The 5,854-nt window shown below is 41.6% G+C and overlaps 1 pseudogene across 1 annotated transcript; it reads right to left on the bottom strand.

Moving 5' to 3' along the window:
* Positions 1-4,737: 4,737 nt before the first annotated feature.
* LOC309813165 (ubiquitin-like FUBI-ribosomal protein eS30 fusion protein) lies at positions 4,738-5,156 on the bottom strand (annotated as a pseudogene). Its single transcript has one exon. The product of its transcript is annotated as a ubiquitin-like FUBI-ribosomal protein eS30 fusion protein (transcript).
* Positions 5,157-5,854: the final 698 nt, after the last annotated feature.

Below are 5,854 nucleotides of genomic sequence, written 5' to 3'. Positions count from 1 at the left end.
CTCCACCTGGGTGAGGACCTTAGTTCTGGCAGAAGAACTCAAAGATGTTGTCATGTATATTCCTTGAGGAGGAACCAGGACCCTGCCCCAAAGGTGCACTACTGTTTCGTGACTGCTCTGCCTTTCCTTCTTCATTCCCTCCCTTCCCTGATTAGCAACTGTTTGAATCTGCTTTTTAGAACTCAGGGAAGCTCAAGGAGGCTGAATGAAGTCTATGGACATAGGAAGGGTTTGTACCAGGGAGGGCCCCACAGGTCCTGCCTCGTTTCACAGGGGAAAAGAACACGTTGTTAATAAACATGTGGAAAGAAGTTTAACTCACTATTAATAAATTAATGTGATGTTGCTTTTAATTTATGAAATGAGTAAAGACTGCAAAGCTCAACAATACTCAGTATTGGTGAGAACATGAGGAAATAGGCATTCCAGTATACCATGAGAGGGTAAATTTGGAGAACATTGTTGAGAGCAACTTAGTAATAGCTTAAAAAAACAATTTTAATGCACATACTCTTTGAACCATCTACTCTTCTCTCCCATCTGTACAAAGATGATTGATTGGACTTCCCTGGTGGCACAGTGATTAAGAATCCTCCTGCTGGGCTTCCCTGGTGGCGCAGTGGTTGAGAGTCCGCCTGCCGATGTAGGGAACACGGGTTCGTGCCCTGGTCCGGCATCCCACATGTCGCAGAGTGGCTAGGCCCGTGAGCCATGGCCGCTGAGCCTGCACGTCTGGAGCCTGTGCTCCACAACAGGAGAGGACACAATAGTGAGGAAAAAAAAAAAATTAGAACTGTTTCAAACTTAGTGTTGACAAAAAATTAATAGTCAATCTAAGAAAGCAATAGAAAATTTTATTTGAGCCAACCTGAAGATTATAACCCCAGAGTCTCTCAGAAAGCTCTGAGGACCACGGTTAGAGGTCAAAGTACAGTTATATACATTTTTGAGACAAAGAGTTATACATCAAATGATATACTGACAGTTTACATAATCCAGATCTGCATGTACAAAGTGAGTAGAGGGTCATCTTGAGCCTTTACAAGATTAAGAAGGAATCTTATCTCCTGAGGAGGTCTGGTTAATGCAGACACACTATATACACTAAAGGGAAGGGAGGAAGCCCAAACAGGCAAAGAAAAGTTTTATGTTTAAATTTTTCTTGTCTTGCCATAAAATATGAATTTTATTTCATCATTAGTATAAGTAAAACCTGCTCTTCGTCATTCATTTTATCCCAGCTTGGAAGAGCATTTCAGGGTAGCTTGTGAAAGGAGAAAAAGTAGGAAACACCATATTCCCTTCCTTTTCAGCGTCTTGCTGTTTTTTGCTCTCTCATTGACTTGGAGATGATGGATGGCTGGGGAGGGGGATGCAGAAAGCAAAATGGTGGGTATCACTACATCCACAATTAAAGAGCCCTGGAGAGAAGTGATCAAAGGACTCCCAGTAATATGGAGGACTTTCTGCTTTGGGGTGAAAAGTGGGTGGATCTTTTCTACCTTTTGAAGTTTATACCATGTGCATGCCTTAATTATGCAAAACAAACTAAATTAAGAAATAAGGACACAAATGAATTCTCAAGTATTTAAATCACTTTTTTCTGCACAGAGAAATGGATATTCTGTTTTAAATTTTAAACTTTTAAAATGGTTTTGCTTGATCAGAAGAATGACTTTAGTTTCAGAAATTTACTTTTTGATTTTGAGGAATATTGGCTCATTTATAAATAAGGTCTGAAATTTCTTTTAACAGTAAAAAAGCATGAGGTATCTCATTTTGAGATAGTGGTCTGTTCAATCCACATCCTCTGAAATTTTCCATTCTAAGACAGCATTTATCTTGCTATTTTAAAATATATTTACTATTCAAATCTAGGTTTTGGTCTAGTTGAGACTATGTGAGAAAAACAAGGAGTGAGATGCAGAGTTGTTATAAAGAAAACAGCAAAGAAAAAAATTGTCAAAAAAATTAATTTAAAAAGTATGAAAAGAAAAGTATGGTACATACTACAATGTTATTGTCATTATATGTGATTTTAACAAATGTGTATACTGATGTGAAAAGATATCCAACTTATGTTGTCATGTTAAAACAAGTTGCAGTACATTATGTAGAATAAATTAATTTTTTTGTAAAATAATAATATACTAATGTAAATACTGAAACAATACCAGAGGAGTATAAACAAAACTAATAAGTGTGTGGTGTGCTGGAAAGACTGGGAGGAGAGGATAGATTATGAGTGACTTTTTTACTGTCTAGGTTTTTTTTTTTTTGGCTGCGCCATGCGTCTTGTGGAATCTTAGGGAGTCCTAACCAATGGACCACCAGGGAATTCCCTACTTTTTAGGTTATACATTTCTGCAATACATATTTTATTTTTACTAAAAGCACATATTATTTTGTTAGCAGAAAATACAGTACAGATAATTTAAAAGTTACCAAAAAAGGAGGGGTAGTTATAGAGAGCTAGGCAAGAGACTACAAAGGGTTACAAGCAAAGAACTCAAGGCATATGCTCTCTGACATTTTTTTTCTTTCAAAGTTTAAAACTCTAATACTTTATGGTATGGTTAATACTCTTTTCAACTACCTCAAATCCTTTGTGGCACCTATAAGAACATTAATAAGTAAACTATTGGGAGGATATTGACAAGCTGTGAGAGAATCTGTTTTGGAATAAGTTTAGGAGTGACTACGTGGAAGAAAATTTGGACAGGCAGTACTGATAAATTTGGCTAGATAAATTCATGAAAACAAAGCAATGGCAATAAAGTTGCTTGTGGAGGACAGACTCTGCGTCCTGAACCCTTATAGGAGGGAGGTTCCATTGAAGCTTTGTGAGCATAGGAGTGACGTATTGATGGTGCAAGCCATAGTAAAGGCAATACCAATGAGGAGGACCGATTTGGGGGCTATTGCAATAATGACACAAGAGGACATTAGTGGGGTAAGAGCTAATAGAAACACAGGAATGGGCAGGTAAGCACGAAAAAAATCAGGATACTCAGTGCCATTCTCAGCTATTTCTATGGAGAATGAAGCTGAAACAGGCAAGGAGGAGAGAATCATCTTAAAACAGAGAAATTAAGAGGTGTGCAGTCATGAAGTGAGCAGGAAGCAGAGAGAGAGAGAGTAAGACGTCTGATAAAGGAGAGGAATTTGCTTGCACTTTGGGAAGAGATCTCCTTCTGAACAGGTGTGGCTTTGTAGTTTTCTGACCATCTCCCAGCAACCCCACTGAAACAGAACCCATAGGGCAAACTCTCAGAATGGACTACTATGGATCTAAAGGAGGACTGAGAATAAAGAGGAGGGGGAAAAAATCAGGAAACTTTAAGAATAATTGAGTTGCACATATTCTTCCTTTTATTCTTTCAGGTTGATGGAGAAGGAGAGATGGGTGTTTCATTTAATAAGTATCTATTTAGAAGCTAGTATATACTGGGCTCTGTTCATTAAAGCACAAAATCCTTCTAGATCCTACAAGGTAGTGCTAGTATCATGATCTCTATTTTATGGCTGGGGAAATTGTTAACTAAATTGTCTAAGGTCACAGAGTCAGTGAATGACAGAGCCAAGACTAGAATCCAGGTAGACTGACTCCAGAGTCTAAGCTCTAACCACTACAGTAAGTGGCCTCTCTATCTGACCCAGGTGTCTGCTAGATAACTTTTTTTTTTTAATCAGATACCAGTATTGCTGAGTTCGTTTAATTCTCATAACACCATTCCCTGGTGTAGGTTATTACTTTAGTGACCAATGTAAAGAGTCCTAGATTAAAGAGCAATCTAAGACATGATACAGGATAGAAGAATTCAAGGCATACTCAGGTAATGCTGTCGCTGAAAAATGTGATTATCTTTAGTCGTTAAATTTTTTTTTTCTTGGCTGCACCGTGCAACTTGCAGGATCTTAATTCCAAGACCAGGGATCAAACTGGGTCCCAGCAGTGAAAGCACCAAGTCCTAACCACTGGACTGCCAGGGAATTCCCTGAATATTATTTCTTTTTGAATTGGCAGTTAGCTTACCGACATTTAACTGTCTTCCATTTCCTGAGGATAAAATCTTTGGAGACAGTGGGGGGAAAAGCTAATCTGACCCATTATTTCAAACAACAAGAGTTTGGGGGATTTCGTTGAATACCAGCACTTTGATATGAGCAGAGGGTGCCTGGTAAATACCCTCTGCTTCCTGCCCTTATGAAGTTTACAGGCCACTGGGGCTAGGTAGGGGCAGGGATGGTAGCTACTTCCAACATGGTCACCATCAGTTTCTTTCCTCTCCATATGCATGTGACATGCATCATTGAGAGGTACAACCTATTCTTGCCTTGAATCTGGACTTGCCCAGAATGCTCTGACCAAGAGAGTATGGCAGAATGATTCTACACTGATGCTGGGCCTGGCCTACAAGAGGACTGACATCTTTTGCCTTGGACTCTTAAGAGTCCTCAGCCACCATGGAAGATGTTTGTATTAGTCTGCTCTGGCTGCCATAACAAAACACCAGGCTGTGTGGCTCAAACAACACAAATTAATTTTTTCAGTATATTTTCTGGAGACTGGAAGTCCAAGGTCAAGGTGTCAGCAGGGGTGGTTTCTCCTGAAGCCTCTCTCCTTGACGTGCAGACAGCCACCTTGTCTCTGTGTTCTCACAGGGCCTTTCCTGTACACGTTTTTAACAGTTTGTTGTTGTAGTTGTCGTTGTTTGATTGGGCTAAGTGACTTTACTAGAGAAAGCCAGGATTACAAAGGACTTGAGCGTTGGTATTGGGGCCCTTCTTCATGCCAAAGGTGAGCACAATATTTACAAAGCCCTAGTTGTACTGCATACACCTCTTGGCCCGGCCCATCTTCTTTTTCTCCTGTTTGGCCACCTTGGGAGTCTGACCTCTTACTTTCCCAGCACCGGCCAGGGAACCATGGACTTCACCTCTAAGCACGTGGCTGGCTACTTCCAGAGTGCTCAGAGCCTCCACCCCACACTGACCCACGGTAGCCTCATCCTCTAGGATGAGGTTGCTCCTGCCAGGAGCACGACTTGAGCGATGCCCTCCAGGGAAGCTACATGAGCCTTGATTTGGCCGACCGTCTCCTGGCCCGTCACCTCGAGGGTGTGTAGCTCCTGGGCGAAGACACAGAACTGCATGTCGGCCACTGAACCGTGGGCACCACTGCCGCTACCGCGAAGATGAGTCGTGAAGAAAGAGTTTTAACGGCGTTTTTTGATGAACAGAAGATTTTAGTTTTGATGAATTTCACTTCATCAACTTTTTTTCTTTTTGGTTACTACTTTCTGCAACTCACATCCACATCCAGTCTTCATGCTCTAGGCCCCTAAACCCCACTCACCATGCCCCTTTCTGGTCTATACTAACTCGCCAGTTTTCTCCCCAGGTCTACACTGGCTCGCTCACTTCTTCCCCGCTGAGCTCCCGCCAATTCGGTTGGTTTGCCAGGCACCTTCTCGGGAACAGAGCCCGCGCTCTGTGTCCTTTCTGGGAATGAATAAAGGGAGTTCTCTCTTGTCCAGTCGGGGGTCGGTTCCGGGTTGTTAGGATCCTTGAGCCTCAGTGCCCCGGGGCTTGCAGGGAAAGGCAGAAAGAAGGGAGAGGAGAGAAATGCCAAATTATACCCCGGACTGACAGGAAAGCCTCGCGAGTTCAGTCAAAGTTGCTGACTCTACTGAGAAAGAAGGTTCAGTTAATTTTTAAGGATTTACATTCCCGTTTTTTCGGATAAACCCTAGACTGCAAAAGAATTTAACAGCTCATGGGGAGTGCACTTTCAGCACAATTGCAGATTTTACTCATTTGGGAAAATGACATCGGGCTGTCAGGATGGCCG

This window comes from Mesoplodon mirus (genome assembly GCF_964341445.2).
Source record: "Mesoplodon mirus genome assembly, chromosome: 12".
Taxonomy (NCBI): Eukaryota; Metazoa; Chordata; class Mammalia; order Artiodactyla; family Ziphiidae; genus Mesoplodon; species Mesoplodon mirus.
The sequence above is the reverse complement of the archived record's forward strand: the minus strand, read 5'-3'. Positions and strand labels throughout refer to the sequence as shown.